A 20,051-nucleotide genomic window follows, 5' to 3' on the forward strand; every position below is an offset into this window, starting at 1 on the left:
CCTAAAACTGCCCCCAGCACTCCAGGTGTGGCCTCCCCAGTGCTGAGTGCAGGAGGACAATCCCTGCCCTGCTCCTGCTGCCCACACCATTGCTGAGCCAGGCCAGGATGCTGGTGGCCTTCTTGCCCACCTGGGCTCACCCTTGCTCATCTCCAGCCAGCTGTCCACCAGCACTCCCAGGTTTTTTTCTGCTGGGCAGTTTCCAGCCACTCTGCCTCAAGCCTGGAGCCTTCCTGGGGTTGTTGTGACCTTGCTGGATCTCACAGCACCTTATCATCACACTTTTTACAGGGGTGGAAGAGTTGCCCAACCTCACCTCCCTCATCACCCTGAAGGTTTCTCTACTTTCTCCTGACCTTTCCAAGATCGGCAGCTTTAACCCTGTTTTAATCAGGGCTCAGATTTTGGTGTTGTGCTTGTTTGGGTTTATTATTAAATAAACAAAATGTAAAAAAGGAAAAAAGCAGGCCTGGACTGGTGCCCCTAACCACTGAGATATGGCAGCAGCACTCCTGCATGCAGGTGGTAGGTCACAACCCTATGGCCACTTCTGGGTTGCATCACCTCTCTCCTCCCGCAAGCCCCAACACTGCAGCTGAACTGTTTCAAAGGTGCTCATTCTGAAAAGCAAAACTTCAGACTCATTTGCTTCTGGAGCTCCCTTATGTTCTCATTACAGACACCACTGTTCAGAGTCCAAGTTAATAAGGCTGTGGATTACTTTCTGCTGCAGCCACGTTAAGAAGACATTGAGTGAGCAACTGCAGGTTGTTATGTCTTCTACATCCTTCCACAGATAACAAACCTTAGCTCTGTACCCCACCTCCCTGCACAGAATCACAGCATGGTGGGAGTTGGAAGGGACCTCTGGAGATCTAGTCCAATGCCCCTGCAAAAGCAGGGTCACCCAGAGCACACTGCACAGGAACATGCACAGGTGGGTCTGGAAAATCTCTAAAGAAGGAGAGTCCACAACCTCTCTGAGAAGCCTACTCCAGGGCTGCAGCACCCCCACACCATAGAAGTTTCTCTTTATGTTGAGGTGGAACTTCCTGTGTTCCAGTGTGCCCATTGCCCCATGTTTGTCCTGTCACTGGGCACCACTGAAAAGAGACCAGCTCATTCTCTTGACCTTCACCCTTTAGATACTTACAAGCATTGATAAGGTTCCCTCTCACTCTTCTCTTTTCCATGGTGAAGAGCCCCAAGTCTCTCTGCCTCTCCTCATCAGAGAGATGCTCCAGTTCCCTCAGCATCTTTGTGGCCCTCTCCTGGACCCTCTGCCTCTCCCTCTTGAACTGGGGAGCCCAGAACTGGACACAGTACTCCAGGTGTACCCTCAACAGGGCAGAGCAGAAGGAGTGGAGAACCTCCCTTGACCTTCTGGCCACACTCTTCTTAATGTGCCCCAGAATACAGTTGGCCTTCCTGGACATGAAAGCACACTGCTGGCTCACGAGGAGCTTGTTGTCCACCAGCAATCCTGGGTCCCTCTCCACAGAACTGCTTTCCAGCAGGTCACCCCTCCCCTGTACTGCTGCAGGGGGTTGGTTCCTTCCCAGGTGCAGGACTCTACACTTGCCTTTGTGGAACTTCATGAGGTCCCCTCTCCCCAGCTCTCAGCCTGTGCAGGTCTGGCTGGCTGGCAGCACAGCCTGAAGGGGTGTGTGGTCACACTGCCCAGCAGGCCACAGCACAGGCATACAAGCTGAGATCATAGCTTTGGGACCAACATCATTTTCCATCAGCAGTGTTTGTGTTCAATGAAGGTCCACTGAGCTGCTGCCAAAGAGCTGAAGATCAGACAGCCCTGCTTTGGCTAAAACTGCTGGAGCAAGGCTCAAATATCAGCTATGCCCACTGCAGAGCAGATTCTGAGGACCAGGCTGCCCGAGCTGAGACTTTGCCTAATTAACTGTAATTTTAATATGAAAGTTGATACCACCCAATATGCTAATGAGGAAAATTAAATTACCTGCTAAACCTACATGACTGTGTTCTTCAAATGCTCTTCCCAGATCATGCTACACATCACCTAGAAGGCAGGGGACCCTGGGCTAGGGCATGAAACCCATGAGAGGGACATCTCTGGGCATACCATGCACAGGTGGGTCTAGGAAGTCTCCAGAGAAGGAGAGTCCACAACTCTCCTTGCTGACACCAGTACCAGGGCCAGCAAGGGGGGTGCAGCGTGGGCAGCTGCAAGTGGAAGAAGACAGAGATGAGGACCTCTGGAGTCCAAACCCCTTGCTAGAGAAGGCTCACCTAAAAAACGTCACACATCCAGGTGGGTTTAGAATGTCTCCAGAGATGGAGACCCCAACACCTCCCTGGCTAGCCTGTTCCAGTGCTCTGTCACCCTAAAAGGAGTTTCTTTTGTTTTATCAGAACTTTCTATGTTCCATAACAACTTCTGCATCTTTGATCTACACCAGAGCTACAGCAAAGGTTTGTGGCTGTGTCAGGTGTGACCCAGCATTCATTACCCTAAGAGCACCTTGCAGGCAGTGCATTTACCTGCCATGGTCCCAGCCTGTTGCCTCTGTCAACAATGAAACTACTTCATTGCTTTAAGTTGTCACAGCAAGGCCTCACAGGGGCATATAAAGAGGCAAATGTTGATGGTGCCAAACAGTTTCTGGGCTCGGAGACAGGCAAACATCAGGACCTTACCCTGAGAGCAACCTGGTGTCAGCCACTCTTCCCAGTCACTTCCTGTCAGTGTCCTGCCCTGTTCTGGCCCACAGCCTTCTGCCAGCAGGCAAACACACCACAGAATGCCCTTCTCACAGCTCCTCATGTCCCATCTGAAAGCAGGGCTTTTGAGGCTTTCTCTCCCTCCTAGCCACACTGCTAGGTGGTTGTCTCTGAACCTTACCCTACAGAGTTGGAGCCACTTTAGTTTCCCTGTCCATGCTTACTTACAGCCATGCTCTGCTCAGCTCTTCTCCTCTCAACTTATTATCTCCCACTTCATTAAGAGGCCATAGGGTCTCCACTCCACACAAGAGTGGAGGACTGGAAGCAAATGCCTCAAGCATGCTGTGGGTAGGCAAGCAAACCCTTTTCCTGGAGCACAGATGCTGCTGACCATGCCAGACTGAAACAATGACATCTGTAACACTGCTGCCTTCATGAACTGATGCTGAAACCCAGGGGAGGCTCTTCTCTTGGAGCTGCTACAGAAACCAAGGGCCCTGTCGTCCTGAGTCATGAGCAGATGCTGTACAGCTGGCTATAAGGAGGGAATTCCAGGTGACATTCCAAGGCAGCTCTGCAGAGGAATGAATATATTCCCAGCTCCAACGGTTCAAAAGACAGCCTGGCAGACACAGGCAAAGGGCACTGCTATGTCCTCCAGTGTGCAGACAGCTGAGGAGCCTGACCTGCAAGCTATTCATCCTAGACTTAATGCTACTCTTGCATTTCAGGGTGGGCACTTTAAACATGCCTGTTATTAATTTCATCTAACAAAGCCCCTCAAGAGAGAAGGCCTTGATTTGCTGCACATGGGGCCAGGGGATAGGAGAATGAAGGAAGCACAGAGAAGGAAGCAAAAACGTGGGAGACTGGGATCTGTACTGGTCCCAAGGGGAAGCATGTTCCTACATTCAATACTGAAGGCTGGACATGCACTGAACACCACCCTAACCCCACTTCCCATGAAGTCAGTGTCTGAACTCCGGTCAAAGCCAAACAATATCCAAACCAGACCCATTCCATGCATGGCAAAGCAGTACCACTGCTGGGGGGTTCCCTGAAGCCTAAGCCCAGGTGCAGAGGGGAAGAAGAGAAGAGGGAAGATGACTGATGTTCCAGTCCCATCAATCTTTCACTGTGTTATGCCACAAATAACCTCTGTGCAAGGAGTTCCCACATTCTACAACTAGTAACATCCCACTACCGTGTTTTAAGGAGATTATGGGGGGTGGGGTGCATCCCAAAGCCAAGAACATGCTAATTAGAGCACACAATAGAAATGTTAATCAAATAATCTGCAGGAAGAGGAGGAGGGAAGGAAATGATCTAATCCACTGCACTGCTGTATGGTGCCTCATGGCAAGAAGTAAGCAAGTTTTTGTAAGGGCTGAAACAAAGGTCCATTGTTACAGCTAAGGAGAACACTTCTCTGCCTCTCAGCTTTCTGGAACATGAAGGGTAGATGGCTCTTCATGAACTCCTCCACGCTGACCACTTCTGGAAGACGCAGGAGAGGCTAATTAGATTTGCAGGACAGCAAAATCTCCTTCAAAGGGATTTGCCAACCTTAAAATGTCTGTCACTCAACAACCACGGTGATCCTTAGGCAACCATGGAGCAATTTGTCACCAAAGCTGCAGTAGCCTAGTTACAGAGGCACATCCCATGACATGAGTCATGCTTTGCCATCACACAAACCTGACCAGCATTTCTTACCCAGCCCCACTTTACCCTTAGATCTCTGCCTGCCTGCTCCTCAGATACACCAGGGAAGCCCTTCAACTCAAAACCCAGCATCAACACAGACCACCTTGTGGAGACTGACCTGCTTCTGTTGGCACACATGGCTTTTAGCTTTGTACCAGCTCAGTATCTTCAGTCTCCTAGGGGAGAGACCCCATCAAGAAAAGTGTAAGCAAGATTTCTGATGCAGGGACTGAGAATCAATTTACTATTGCATGCTTTCACCTTACCATAGTCTGAAAGCATCTCAGGCAGGAATGAACAAATACCTGTACAACAGTGGGACTACCAACGGCTTGGTGCTTATGTGTTTCCAAGAGACTGAGCCAACTCCTTTCCTCATGAGAGACTTGGCAGAATCACAGGGTAATTCAGGAGGTGATTAGTCCAACCTTCCTGCTTTGAAAGCAGGAGTTGGCTTTCCAGATCCTCAACTATTACTGCAAGAGGCTGGGAGCTTTAAATTGAAATGGCCTTGGCAGACATGCATTGCCTCAGGCAACAGGAGAGAAGGCTGCAGATGACAAGTGGTCTTGCAGACCTGTGTGCTCCTTCACAGCTTTCCTGCGACTGCTTGACTCAGTGTTTGCTTGAAGTAAAACAATTGGCAAAAATGACTGCAGAAAGCTTGTAGTAGCCACACCGAAGCCTGTTTAGGCTGATTAAACCCTTGCAAGAGGGCCACAGCATATCCTGTGCTTTACAAGAGAGAAACGTGTCCCATAAACTGTCCACCACGGGCATCACACAACTCTCAAGCAAGATGGTTGGGAATCAAGCTGCTCAGGAATCAAGCTGCTCTTAAGAGGGTCCTTCAATCGATGGGCTTCTCCAGAGTGGCCTGGAGCATCACACATACTGGATGCCTGAAAATCCCAGACTGACAACAGCTGAGGCACAAGTGTGAAAAACCCAGTCACTTCCCAAAGGGGCAAACAGATGGGAGCTCCCTGCCAGGCGGATGTTGCACCAGGCTTCCATCCAAGACAGTAAACTTGGATTTCCCAGGTACCTGGAAACTGCAATGGAAAAGTTTGTGGTCTGTTGTTTTGGGGTTTTGTTTGTTTGGGAGTTTTCATTTGGTTTTGTGTTTTGTTTTGTTTTGTTTTGTTTTGTTTTTTCAGGGTGGTTATTTGGTTACGGTTTTTTTGTTTGTTTCTTGTTTTGTTTTTAAGCTTTCCAGGAGTATTTCTGGATCTTGAGAACTCTGCAAGCCAAGCACTTTTCTAGGCTACGCATTAGCACTTCCTCAAAGAACATTTCAGCTGTAGCTCTGCATTGTCTGAACAGCAGAACTCAGAGTGACTGAGCTCCACTTTCCACTTTTGAGAGGCTCAACTTCTAAAGTAGTTATCCTGCTTGCAAAACTTTTAAGGTACCTTCCAGCAGAACCAACTGAACCTGCATTACCTGTAAGTTTTCATTCCCACAAAGCTAATTCATCTGACCACAGACTTCAGAGAAAGTTAAGACAGTCCCTAGAACGATGAACACAACTTTACCTCGTTTTCAGTGATCAAACCTATTTCACATAGACTATCAGAAAAAGGACAGAAAAAGCAGGCAGTTAACAGAAATTCAGCTATGAACCAGCTGGCTCCCCACATTCCAATGCTAGGTTAAGAAAAGGAGCTGAAGAGGGGAAAAGTTAAAAAAAAACACTTGGTACAGTTTTGACTCCACTCTCGCATCACACAGAGGGTTACCTCAGTAAAGCCAGTACCTGTTCCTCTAGAGAGGTTGAGACACAAAAGCCAACTTCATCCAACAGTTCCCTTTGCTTCATCCTAAACTCCTCACCACACTGTCACTACACTCTCCACACACACCACTTTGACTATGTTTAAACTGGAATACACAGAATGGCTTAGGTTAGAAAGGCCCTCAGAGATCATCTCCTCCAACCTCCCTGCCATGGGCCGGGACACCTCTCAAACAGACTCAGCTGCTCAAGGCCTCATCCAACCTGGCTTCAACACCTTCAGGGAAGAGGCAGCCACAGCATACTCGGGTAGCCTGTTCCAGAGTCTCACCACCCTCCTACTGAAGACCTTCTCCCTCAGCTCCAGTCTAACCTTGCTCTCCCTCAGCTTCACACTATTCCCCCTTGGTCTGTCTCTAGACACCCTCAGGAAAAGTCCCTCTGCAGCCTTCCTGCAGGAACACCTCCAGCTCCCTCAGCCTGGCCTCACAGCAGAGGTGCTCCTGCCCTTGGATGTCTTTTGGGGAACATTTATTATGGTGCTCTGTGAGCTCAGCTATAGAACAAAGGTGACTTCAGCACCAATCCAAGAGCTCAAGAATTGATTCCTCTGCACATGCAATAGGTCTCTAATAGAGGTATATTGAACTATCTCCAGATACATTAAAAGCTGTCTGTTAGTGAGCAAGGTGAAGCAGTCTTGATGCCAATACAGCTTGCATCTATACAAACACACAAAACTCACTTTTTAGCACACTGACATTTCCATGTTAATCACCTCCTAGACCCAGCAATTCAAACAGGACATAGTTCAAACACCTCCTAATGTTAGATCACCAACCTTGTTCCCAGGTCCTTACTACTCAGGCAAAACCAACACCATGCTAGTCAGAACACATGATTGGGCAAATGCAGCCAAAAAAGCAGAGAGCCACAGAGTGTTGCAGCTGTGACAGCAGCAGCAGTCAGGTTAAACACTGCCAGGTGCCTCAGGAGGACTTAAGGCAGTTTGGAATTCAGCTCCAAATGATTTACAGCAGGCACTGAGGGGACTGGCCAGCAGAACACAGGCTTCTTTCTCTCTGAATCTTGAGAAAGAGGTAGAAAGCAGCCTCCACTTTAACCCGTTTTGTGCACACTGCAGATCTCTGAACAGGCTACCACCAGCTTACTGCTTGGGTACCTTCCAGTGCACCACCACCACCTGAAGGGCTGCTTTCTGCTACAGTAATGACCCAGCACAGAGGAGATGTTCCACTTTCTTTTCTGCAGTCATTCAGTGCAGACTGAATCATTCCTCTTCTGAAGTCATCTTTGTGAGCTCTCAGGGGTAGATGGGCCCTCTCTGGACTGTTTATGAGTTCCAAACCACTAACAGCTGCTCATGGAGCAGGCACTGCCTCCTTCACATGTGTTCACAGAATAAGTCATTTCAGTTGGAAAAGCCCTTCAAGATCATCCAGTCCAAGCATTCTCTAACTCTGCCAAGGCTGGGGCTAAACCATGGCCCTCAGCACCACATCTCTGCCTCTGTCAAACACCCCCAGGGATAGGCATTCAGTCACCTCCCTGGGCAACCTGTTCCAGGCTGTGAGAATCCTTTCAGGGAAGAAGTTTCTTCTGATATCCAAGAACAATCTAAATAAAGTCACTGTTAAAAACTAAAAATGTCATTATCTCATGGCTGGAACAGCTAAGGAACTGCTCACAGAGGAAAGATTACTTCCTGGTGCAGTAGTATAGCAACAGCCTGAGGTCTCTTTCTCGTTATTACAACAAGCCCTCACCGTGTTTTGCTCAAATAACACTGAGCTTTGCAGCTCATTGTTTAATAGCTGATCGATTACACCAAGCAGCAGGACTTTGCTCCTAGGTGCACTGTGAGACAAAAACAAAACAAAACAAAACAAAAAGTAATAAAAGCAGGCATAGGGAGGAAAAGAAACCAAAGTTCAAGTTCTGTTTTTGTTCACCTACCAGGTCCCCTCACCAAACCTGAGAACATTGATGCTGGTGCAAGGAAGAGTTCAACTGCACTGGAGGCAACTGAATCACCCAGAGTAAGCAAGACTGCTATTGGCACACCTAGGCAAGACTGCCCTGCAGCAAAGCTGGGCTGAACTCCCCACTCTGGCTTCAGCTGAGCCCCAGACCTTCAGAACAATGACAGTACCAGCAGAGACAATGCTTGGTGTCACTCAGAGTACTGAAACAGTGGACTGTTTGTCTGAAGAGCTGAAGCACTCCAGTGACATGGACCTTCCAGCTTCTCAGGCCATCAGCTTCAGCTTAGTTAAGTGGAACAAAGTTTGCTGTGAGGATTTGGGATTATGCACAACTACTGGAGTATCAAAAGTCCTCCCTGATCCAACATGTTTCATTAGATAGGAACTTTTTCCTATGAGCCTCCTGAGTTGATAAAACAAAGCTCTGACTAAGCTACACTACTGCTGAGGACAGGCTGAGGGAGCTTCGGTTGTTCAGCCTGGAGAAGAGAAGGCCTGGAGCAGACTGAATAGTGCCCTGCCAGGACCTGAAGGGGGCTACAAGAAGGCTGCAAGGGGACTGTTTGCAAAGGCCTATAGGGACAGGACCAAGGGCAATGACTTCAAACTAGAGCAGAGCAGATTGAGATTGGATGTGAGGAACAAGTTCTGCAGCAGAAGGCTGCTGGAACACTGCAACAGGTTGCCCAGGGAGGTGGTTGAGGCCCCACCCCTGGAGACATTCAAGGAGAGACTGGACAGGGCTCTGGGCAACCTGATCTAGTTGGGGATGTCCCTGCTGACTGTAGATGGGGTTGGGCTAGATGACCTTTGGAGGTCCCTTCCAACCCAAACCATTCTGCTCTGGACCATCCTGTGCTGCCTGTTGAGCTTCACCTTGAAAGGCACTGACAGATTTCAGTCATTTTGAACTAATGATTAACTCATGGGAGACACAAAAATGGAGACACAAAAAATGGGCAGCAACAGTGATTAAAAATCTCAAATAAATATGGAGCATGAATTCAAGTCAGCAAACTCAGGTGAAGAGTGAAGTGATGGTTTCTATCCTTGGCATGTTTCAGGGTGTTAACCACTGACTGCTCCTAACCAGTTTCAGGACTTTGCCCATTGAAACAAAACCAACAGCTATTGCACTGGCACCTTCAGTCATGAACATGAGTGGGAAGAATATCTGCCTATTTGCTCTTGTCTCCTGAGATGTGATTTCAAAGCTAGATGCCAAAAGCCATCTCACTGTCAATCACACTCCTTGGACTTGAGGTCACACTCCCAATTCTGCTGGCATTAACTCGGTGTGAAAACTGGTCCAAGCAAGGAAATGCTGCTATTGTCCCAACACCACCTGACTGCTTTGGGGCAAGCAACAGAGAGCAGAGGCAGCAGCTGTTGTTCCCAAACCAGGATAAAGACTCAGCAACAGATACATTCACAAAGCTACAGAAAGCCTACCACATCAAAAAGGTCTAAATTCAGTCTGGTGACAGAACTTAAGACACCGCCCCCTATTGGAAAAGTCAAAGGATGGTTCAGGTTGGAAGGGACCTCAGATACCATCTAATCCAACCTCCCTGACATGACAAGGACATCTCTTAGCTAGACTCAGCTGCTCAAGGCCTCATCCAACCTGGCCTTCAACACCTCCAGGGAGGAGGCAGCCACAGCCTCCCTGGGCAGCCTGTGCCAGAGTCTCACCACCCTCCCAATGAAGAACTTCTTCCTCAGCTCCAGTCTAACCCTGCTCTCCCTCAGCTTCAAAGCATTCGCCCTTGGCCTGTCTCTAGACACCCTCAGGAAAAGTTCCTCTGCAGCCTTCCTATAGGATCCCTTCAGGTACTGGAATGCAGCTCTGAGGTCCCCCTGGAGCCTTCTCTTGTCCAGGCTGAACACCCTCAGCCTGGGCTCACAGCAGAGCTGCTCCAGCCCTTGGAGCATCTTTGTAGCCTCCTCTGCACTCACTCCAGCAGCAATGTGTCCTCCTTCTTCTTGGGGACACCAGAACTGGAGGCAGGATTGGAGGTGGGGTCTCAGCAGAGCAGAGCCAAGACTCTTGCCCTGCTGCAGCCTAAAACATGCAGCCCAGCCCTTCTGGGCTGCATGCATAACTTTGGTTTGAGATAGTGGGAAAAGTCAGTTCATGACAGAACACTGGCCAGCAGGTTTGAAACAAATAAGGATGGCAAGGCTTGTGGAAAGAGCCTGGTCAGCAGGTCTGCAGCTAAGAGTGCAGAGCTGCCGAACTCAGATCTGGAGACACCAGACACCAGGCCTACAGGTGTGCACACGCCTAGGGATGAGCAGGAGAGAAGGTATTGTTCACAGTAGGCAGTAAATGTTCTGTCAGCTCAGACCCTGTGGAAACAACCTTCAGCAGAAATCCAAGGTTTGGGCATGAGAAAAAGCAACTTAGTAAAGCTCAGGAGGCATCTTTCTAATAGGATCATGTGTAGTTTATAAAAGCTGGGAGTGGTTGCTGTGGAGAAATGCTGTCCAATGAACAGCTCAAAGCCTTCTCTCAGACTGCGTTCAGAGAACAAATGCTATGATGGGCAGTGACAGCAGGACAGCACTGATTGTATGACTCTGCACTGGGACAGGTTGCCTGGAGACGTGCTGGAGTCTCCATCTCTGGAGGCATTCCAAACCCACCTGGATATGTTCCTGTGTGATTGACTTTGGGTGACCCCAGAGTTCCACCCCCTGCCATTCAGTGATTTGTGTTTCTAGCAAGTCATCTCAAACTCAGACACAGAAAAGGTCTATTTAAAAGGAATATGAGAAGTGATTAATGAATTCTTTTCTTGAGATGAGAAATTTAAAGAGAAGTTTCAGGTGCATGTAGAAAAGTCTGTATTCTTAAGAGCAGGTGTAGATGTAAACTCACCATGTCCAAGAACCTCGAGATTGTACCCATGCTTCCACTTGGATTTACGATACATAATGAAAAGCCACAGGTGCAGAGAGGGAAAATGACCTGGTGATGATGGTGGCTGTCAACAATGGGTTCAGAGCAGTTAGCTGCTAGTGAAGGCAGGACAGTTTTCAATGCTGTGAGAGAAAGTCAGAGTGAGACCGCATGGTTAAGCCCCATCCACACTTGCACCAAACAGTGAGCAGCATCAGTTGAGAACTGCCAGCTGGCAGAAGCAGCAGTGAAGAATCTACCTCTCCTCTCCTCCTGCTGCTCACAGCCACGGGGAGGAAGCTTCAAATAAGTTTAGCAATATTGGTTCAGTGTCTACTGGAATAAATCTATTGCAAGAAAAGCATGAATCCTAGAATTGTCCAGGTTGGAAGGCACCTCAGAGCTCATCTCCTCCAACCTCCTGCCATGGGCAAGGACACCTCTCAGCTAGACTCAGCTGCTCAAGGCCTCATCCAACCTGGCCTTCAACACCTCCAGGGAGGAGGCAGCCACAGTCTCCCTGGGCAGCCTGTGCCAGAGTCTCACCACCCTCATACTGAAGAACTTCTTCCTCAGCTCCACTCTAACCCTGCTCTGCCTCAGCTTCAAACCATTCCCCCTTGGCCTGTCTCCAGACACCCTCAGCAAAAGTCTCTCTGCAGCCTTCCTGCAGGATCCCTTCAGCTATTGCAAGGCAGCTCTGAGGTCCCTCCAGAGTCTTCTCTAGGTTGACTCCTCCCTCAGTCTGTCCTCATCACAGAGGTGCTCCAGCCCTTGGATCATCCTTGTGTCTTTGCACATGGCATACACTTGTGTCCAGTCTTCGTGCAAGGCAAGTCAAATACTCAGTTGTTCAAAGTTATTGAAGGAATTCAGTTGGTAGTCAGTTGGTTTCAGTGACATCTCAGAACATGTTTTGGAAATGATACTGAGTAAGCCTAAGGTATGCAGTGACAGAAGACAGAGGTGCAGACACCTTGGCTGTATGCTGTTCGAGACCAGGCAAAACCAAAGGATGAAAGAGGTGGCTTTCAAACTACGCTGAGCATGAGGAACTAGACCAGATCTCCAGAGTTCCCTTCCAAAAGAACTTCTTCTCTTCACTGACAAAACCTGGCCACTCTTGCAGAGGCCTGAGCTTTGCATGCAGACAGAAGCATTCAGCACCACAGGACTGGTATTTATTATCTGTTCTCACCACCTGCAGGAATGCCTGCACTTAGCTGTTGCCAGTAACAGAAGACTTAAATATGACTGGGGAAGCTGGAGTCACTTAATTTTCAGAAGAGGAGGCTGAGAGGACATCAGCTCTCCACCATCTCTGGCAGGGATTTAAAAGCCATGTGGATGTGGTTCAGCAGTGAGATTGTGAGCTCTAGGGGAGCCCTTGGACTTGATGACCTCAAAGGTCCCTTCCAACCCCAGCAGTTCTGTTATTCTATGAAAAAGAGCAAGCCTACATCTCTTTCAATGCACAGGTGAGCTAATAGTGAGCTGACAGAACCCAGCTTGCTCCTGAACTGTCCTTAAAAGCTGTGTTTAATCCTGAGAAACAAGGGAACACACTCCTATTCTTAACCTCGGAGCAGACTTTCTTTCTGCTTGCTCTTCTATTCAACTTAATTGGTTCCTTTAGGTAACAAAAGCTACATTCATCAGCAAAAAGACAGCTTAGGACAGCAATAATCTTATTAGCATGCAGATTGAGTTAATACTAAATTTATATGAAAAATGTCTGAAAACAGAGTAGCAGCACCACACTAAAAATGTCCAATTTTGTTGCAAGTGTCCTTGTGTAACTGAGACAGCCTTTGATTCCATTTTCATCAGGTTTAGTCATATCCTCTCCATTTCTCCTTAGGACAAGTTTTCTATTACAGTTTTGCTATCTTTAGGGGTATAAAACTTGGGAGAACTTAAGAGACGAGAGGAAGACAAGCACGATTAGTCAGGTCTGCAGCATGATGTAGCACAAATTCTTCTTGTGAGGCCAAACAACAAGATAAAATTTACCAGAACACCATTCAGAGGCAAAAATCAGGCATAGTTTGTCTGCTGCATTAATGCAAGTCCCTCCCATAACCAGTAGTTACAATAAAACCTGGGATATGGCAACATTAACACAGAATCCTTCGGGTTGGAAAAGACTTTGAAGATCACTGAGTCCAACCATTCTCTAACTCTGCCAAGGCTGGGGCTAAGCCATGGCCCTCAGTACCACATCTCTGCCTCTCTGAAACACCTCCAGGGATGGGCATTCAGTCTCCTCCTTGGGCAGCCTGTGCCAGGCTCTGAGAACCCTTTCAGGGAAGAATTTTCTTGTAACCTCCAACCTAAACCTGCCCTTGGGCAACTTGAGGCCATTTCCTCTCCTCCTATCACCAGGGAGAAGAGATCAACACTCACACCCATATCTTAGGGGCCACTTGCAGAAACTTCTCCCAATAATTCTTCCGAAGTATCCATTGGTTACATGTTTGTCCTGGTTTGGGGCCAGACAGATCCTCTCTTGCCCCGAAAGAGACAAAAGAATGACACACACAAACGGATTGAAGAGTGATGGAAAGTTTAAATGGAAAAGCGATTGGTGAAGCTACAGAAAAACTACACAGCATAGTGGCAAAGAACATCCTAAAGCATACAGAGTCCCTTACACAATTCCCAGAGGCTTCCAATCCTTCCCTTCTCGCACCTGAGGGTCTACCCAAAACCCCCAGGGCTCCTTCTTCCTCCCTCCCACTGCTAGGCAAGTCTCAGGCTGGCCAGGTCTGAGACTGCCCCCCCTCCATTCTCCTCCTGGCATTAGGCCTAGTCAGGCCTAAGAGGCCTGAGATACCCCCCCTGGCATTACCCAATAAGAGAGGACATCTCCCATGGGAGCAGAGAGGGAAGAAAGAGAAAGAATATAACTTTGCAGATGGCTTTATAGGGCGCAGGATTTATGGGTAGAAATACGCCGTTTCCTGTGTCCACCCCTATTGGGTGGGCACCTGGGACACCAGAGGTGTATCTCATGTAGCAGTGGCAGGGGGCACCCAGCCTAAACTGCCACAATGTTGCAGAAGTATATTCTAGCACTGCTTGGAAAAGATAAAATGCAAAGGCTTGAAGAAGACCCAATAGAGATTCCAAGACAGGTGAGTGACAGAAATATGGTCTCTGGGGATTGTGGGACAGTATCTAAAGACTGTCAAAGTTTAAGTAATGCTTCCAAAGACTAATCACCATCCTTAAGAGAGGAAAGCCTGAACTATGAACTACAGCTGAGGACTGGACAACTGAAATTAAGACTTGAATCCACGCTCTATCTTCTGGTGTTGGAGTTAGGCCTCACAAAACCCACTGAATGCCATGGTTAAGCCCACAAGAAAGTCTAACCAGGAATTCCCACACACTTCAATTGCAGTAATGACTTCATAGACAGTGTGGAACTCCTCAGGCTTTATAGTTTCTCTGTATCAAGATATACCTCTCTTCCCCACACAGATGCATGTCTTTGAAAACCTGAGCAACTTTGGCATCACTAGCAGAAGGTAAAGCTGCAGAGCAGAAAGCAGAACAGACCATCATTTAAACCAGGAGGCTCAGCAGGAGGAGTCAAAAAGGCAGAAGGGAAAACCCAACAGGATCCACTGAGTGCTGTGCACAATGGAAGGGAACCCTGCTCCACTCCGAGGGCTACGAGCTACCTGGCCAGAAGCCATGCTTATGCACAGCTACTTGGCCCTGAGGGTTGAAAAAAGATGAACAGACAAAATGTGAGGCCAGCAGACACAGGGATCAGCACAGCTGTCCGGCAGGCAGGGATCCGGCAGGTCTGCTGACTGCAGCATTGAGAATGCTGCAGCCCAGCCTGCTTGGCTGCTTTCCTCTATGCCCTGTTCTTTCCAACCCTTATTTCCTTCCTCTCTTTGTTTCTACCCTAATTCCTACATGTGCTGTTTCTCTCTCCCCTACCTTTTGTGGCTCTTCAGAGCCCAAGATCTATTCTTTCAGCATGCAAGATGCAAAACTACAAAGTTCACCTTTTCCAGTACATGTAGCTGCTTCCAGTAGTCCTCTCTTGTCCCAGGTACTAGCAAAATTCAAAATTTTTGAAAGACAGTTGATGGACTCTGTTCATGACACCATCCTTACTTACTGACAAAACAGTCAGCATTAAAGACAAGTTCACAAATAAAGCAGTGTCCTGCTGTAGCTTCTATAAATGGAGAGTTTGGCCACAGCAGAGATCTCTTACTCACACAAACAGCTCCGAGACACAAAAACTGGCAAGATCCTTTGCCAAATTCCTGTAGGGAAAAGTAATTAAAACACAAGCAGATTGGCTAGATCAGCTCTAAGAAAAATCAATAGTAGCTGTAAAATCTAAAATTAAAGTAAGCCTGGTTTTGATGCTTTCAGTACACACAGTACATTACATCTGGCATGAGCGCAACAGAACATGAAGTACTGGTGGACAATGAAAGCCAAGAGTTATAGCACTTCATCTTTAAAGAACAAGCAGAGTGCCTCAGACCACTTCACCTTTATGCATCTGAAAAAAATAAATCCAATCAAGGTGATCTTTCTGAAGGAGCATTGTATGAAATCTAATTGGTGTGCTTTGTGCAGTGCTGAACTAAGCATATGCTGACCAGCAGGCTCAGGGCCTGTCACTCTGGGATGCCTTCCACTGCTGCCAAAGGTTACCAGCAGATGTGGTAACTCCTCAGGCTCCAGAGCATGGTGTGCTCTCCTCCTTGGCATCAACCTTGGCTCTTAGATAAGCCCTGTACCTGGTCGTTGGTCACACTGACACAGGGGAGGCAGAACTGGGAAGCATGAACTCAGAGAGCTCACACTGCACCAGCAGTTTTTTCAAGTACCCTCACATTCCTGGGTACTTCATTACTTGAGAGCAAGATTTGATTAGTAACTGAACACTGATCTGCATTTCTGTAGCAGCCTCCAAACATTAGCAAATTAAGCACCAACACCTGTGAATTCCTTACCTTCATCAAAATAAGCACAGAGGAAAAAAAAGACAAGGCACCTGGGGCTCTGGAGACATCATCCAGCATTCCAGCACTTTGGTTTCTCTCCCGGCCACCCCGACACACTGAGCTGCTGCTTGGCCGGGAGAGTGGAGTGCAGTCTTAGCTTTGTCAGGATTTCTGCTGTTCTGCCTGGGAGGGCTCACACACCCTTCCTCAGAGCTCCCAAGGAATGGGGAGGGAGCACACCCCTCCTGTCTTTAAGGACAGTACAAGGTGATGGCACAGAAGGATCACAGACCCAGCCCTGCAAGAGGGCAGCAAAGGGCAAGGAAGCTGGGGGAAGGGTCTGGAGAAGAGGGTTAGTGAGGAGCAGCTGAGGGACCTGGGGGTGTTTACTCTGGAGAAGAGGAGGCTGAGGGGAGACCTCATTGATCTCTACAGCTCCCTCAAAGGAGGCTGGAGCCAGGTGTGGGCTGGGCTCTGCTCCCTAGGAACAAATGACAGGAGGAGAGGAAATGGCCTCAAATTTCACCGGAGCAGGTTTAGGTTGGACATCAGAAGAAACTTATTCCCTGAAAGGGTTCCCAAATCCTGGCACAGTTCACCCAGGGAGGTGGCTGAATGCCCATCCCTGGAGGTGTTTCAAAGAGGCAGAGATGTGGTGCTGAGGGCCATGGGTCAGTCCCAGCCTTGGTGGAGTTAGAGAATGGTTGGACTGGGTGATCTGAAAGGACTTTTCCAAGCAAAATGATTCTGTGATTCTAAGGGAGAACAGGTGATGCAACACTTGACAGCTGCCCACAGCAAGAAGCTTCTCATGCCATCTCACTCTACATGCAAACCCAGCACTATCTTTAAAACTGCTGTTTCTTGATGAATGAGGTTTTGAAATAAGTACCAAAATGGCCAGAAAATATCTAAGCATTAATCCTCTTCATTACTAGGAGCAGTTTATTATTATAAAATAATAGCAGCATGGCTACAATACTCTAAGAGACCGAAAGACACCAGACACTACACACAGTTATTGTGTCCCTCTGCTCTGCTGAGACCCCACCTAGAACAGTTCTGGAGCCCCCAACACAAGGAGGACATGGAACTGCTGGAGGGGGTCCAGAGGAGGCCATGAAGATGATCAGAGAGAATTTACTTATGGGGACAGGCTGGGGGAGTTTTGGGGTGTTCAGCCTGGAGGTCCACGGAGACCTCAGAGCTGCTTTCCAGTACCTGAAGGGGGCCACACAAGAGCTAGGAAGGGACTTTTTACAAGGGCTTGGCAGTGACTGGATGAAGGGCAATGGCTTTGAGCTCTGTGTTCTCATCTGCTGCTCAGAAAAGCCTCAGACAAATCTAACACACTGGCCACACTACTGCCTGCAAAAACACAGACAGGGCAAGGAAGAAAAAGATGGATAAGAATTGAAGCTACTCATGCATTGCTGTTTGAATGATGGAGTTCCTCAGCTTCACTGTGTGGCTGGAAGTCTCAACAGAACAATACATCACTTCTTGAAAGAACAAAGCAAAACTACCCACCCAGCTGCTCCCCTCTGCATGGGACACTACAGCCCCCTGCAACAACCTCAGGTTTACAGAGACCTCATCCAAGAGGCAACAGTTCTTGCTGCAACAGAAGGGAAACACTGCTGGAATGCTATTGCACACCCAGCACCAAGTGAGTGCTAAAATAATTGACGTGGGCTATCAGCAGCATAGTAATTAGCTTATTAAAAATAATGTATCCAGGGAGCAAAGATCCAGTATGATGGATCCACATACCAGAGGAGTCAAGAGAAGATGACTTGGCTGTGAAAGCCATCTAAGCACAACAGTGTGATAACTGTGTTCAGACTAATAAGTGTTGTAATGTCATTTGTCTTAAACATGGTGTGTTAACCCCAAGGTTAAGAAGTACAGTCATATTTATACAGATTAGGGTTGGACCTGATGATCTTAAAGGTATTTTCCAATTGAAGTGATTCCATGATTCTCTATGGTTTTATATGTATATAAAAGCACATGTAATGGCTGAGCTCTGTGAAGTACTGAAGTAGTCCTCAGTTGCAGTCATCAGCACTACCATCATAGATTTGCCTGAACAGTATCACAGAAGAAAAATTATAAATCCTGGGGTACATTCAGAAGAGTGTGGCCAGCAGGTCAAGGAAGGTTCTCCTGCCCCTCTACTCTGCCCTGCTGAGGCCTCATCTGGAATACTGTGCCCAGTTCTGGGCTCCCTAGTTCAAGGAGGACAAGGAGAGAGTCCAGCAGAGAGCCACTGAGGGCACTGAACATCACCCGGTGAGGAGAGGCTGAGAGCCCTGGGGCTGTTTAGCCTGGGGAAGAGCAGCCTGGGGGGGAGCTCAACAATGCTCAGCAAGAGCTGAAGGGTGAGTGGCAGGAGGCTGGAGCCAGACTCTGCCCAGTGGTGCCCAGGGACAGGACAAGGGGCAGTGGACACAGACTGGAATGCAGAAGTTTCAAGTAAATATAAGGCAAAAATTCTTCCCTGTGAGGGTGGCAGAGCACTGAGGCAGGCTGCCCAGAGAGGCTGTGGAGTCTCCATCTCTGGAGGCATTCCAGACCCACCTGGACGTGTTCTTGTGTGATCTGCTCTGGGTAACTCTGCTCTAGTAAGGGGGTTGGCCTAGATATCTTCAGAGGTCCCTTCCAACCCCTCCATTCTGTGAAACACAATCAAAGCACAAAAGCAGAACCTCTTTAGTTAAGTCTGCTCTCTGAGGAAAAAAAAAACTTAGGTATTTTCCCTGTTAAAAAGCAGTTTTTACTGATTGCCCCCATAGCTTCAAGGAATTTGAGCTGGGTCTCTCCCAAGTCTTTGCTCAAGGAACGTTAAACAAATATCCCCTAATGCATGCAAGCAGCAGGTGTTGAATTTAGATGTTAGCACAGTGACTCAGTTTAAAGTTTCACTAAGAGCTTCCCCCCCTCTAAGTTCAACTTCTAATCATCACTACTGATGTTAAAAATATTTTAACATGACAAAGTCAATTCAAAAGCACCTGGATCCAATGGGAGAACAAGCAGGAAATGCTTCCTGGGTAAAAACAGAGATGTCTTTGTGCCTGGCTTGAATTCATCACTTGAAAGCAGGAAAGGACAAAGGACTAAGGCACGGAACTGCCAAATCAGTAACAAGTGCACAGCACTGGTACAGCACTGCTCCTCCTCTGCTCCAGCCCTAACTGAGCAGCCTCCTCTCTGGTGGCAGTTCAAGCCTAGGCTGTGTTGTGGAGCTAAGGCTGAGCCACCTGACGCCTAGGCACAGAAGACACATACTGGAGCATACCCAGTTCAAGGACAAACATACCCTAGGGAGCTGGGCAGGGACAGCCAAGGTACTTGTGGGCATCATACAGCTTTCTGTGGAGCTCTGAACACAGCCTTTCTATATCTGAAGCCAAATTACTATCAGAGTTTGATCCTGCAGACAGAAATAGCAGCACTGACTGAACAGTCCATAACTCTGTCTTCCCATACAAACACTCAATGACTCTGCCTTCCCAAACAAGGAACTCCAAAAGCTTCTCTTAGAGCACTCTGACACCCTTAGTGGCATGTTCCATCTTCTCTCCTAAATACAAAACACAGCACTGGCTGAGCAGAAAGCAGCCAGATCCAAGAGGAAGCAGATACTCCACCTGTAACACTAGCTACGGGTTGAGGCCCCTGTTCTCTTGCACTCCAGAAGTTCAAAGTCATCTGCTGCTAGCTTCGAAATACAGCAACCATCTAAATCCAGCAACTCAAATATGTGCCTGTATTTATTTTCTTCCATGTTGAGCATTCCTCAGAGTATTTACAGTGGCTCTGGGAAAAAGCAAAGCAAGCCAAACAAAGGGAAACTCTCTTAGCAGGAAACGGCAGCAGGGAGATATTTTTAGAATTAAGTTTATCCCAAGACGTTCTCACAGCAAATCGCTTTATAGTGAGCCTCCATGCATGATGCATTCTGAATTATTTCCCTTAGCCTCATACCAAATAAATAGTTCAGC

General features: G+C 47.9%; 1 protein-coding gene across 1 annotated transcript in view; it reads right to left on the reverse strand.

The window, feature by feature from the left end:
- PELI1 (pellino E3 ubiquitin protein ligase 1) overlaps window positions 1-11,086 on the reverse strand; it is a 35,586-nt gene extending 24,500 nt beyond the window's left edge. Inside the window, exon 1 of the mRNA XM_054383332.1 lies at window positions 11,036-11,086. The gene's annotated coding sequence lies outside the window, so the exon portion shown is untranslated. The remainder of the gene's footprint in view (window positions 1-11,035) is intronic.
- Window positions 11,087-20,051: the final 8,965 nt, after the last annotated feature.

Source organism: Indicator indicator, chromosome 9 (genome assembly GCF_027791375.1).
Source record: "Indicator indicator isolate 239-I01 chromosome 9, UM_Iind_1.1, whole genome shotgun sequence".
NCBI classification, from domain to species: domain Eukaryota; kingdom Metazoa; phylum Chordata; class Aves; order Piciformes; family Indicatoridae; genus Indicator; species Indicator indicator.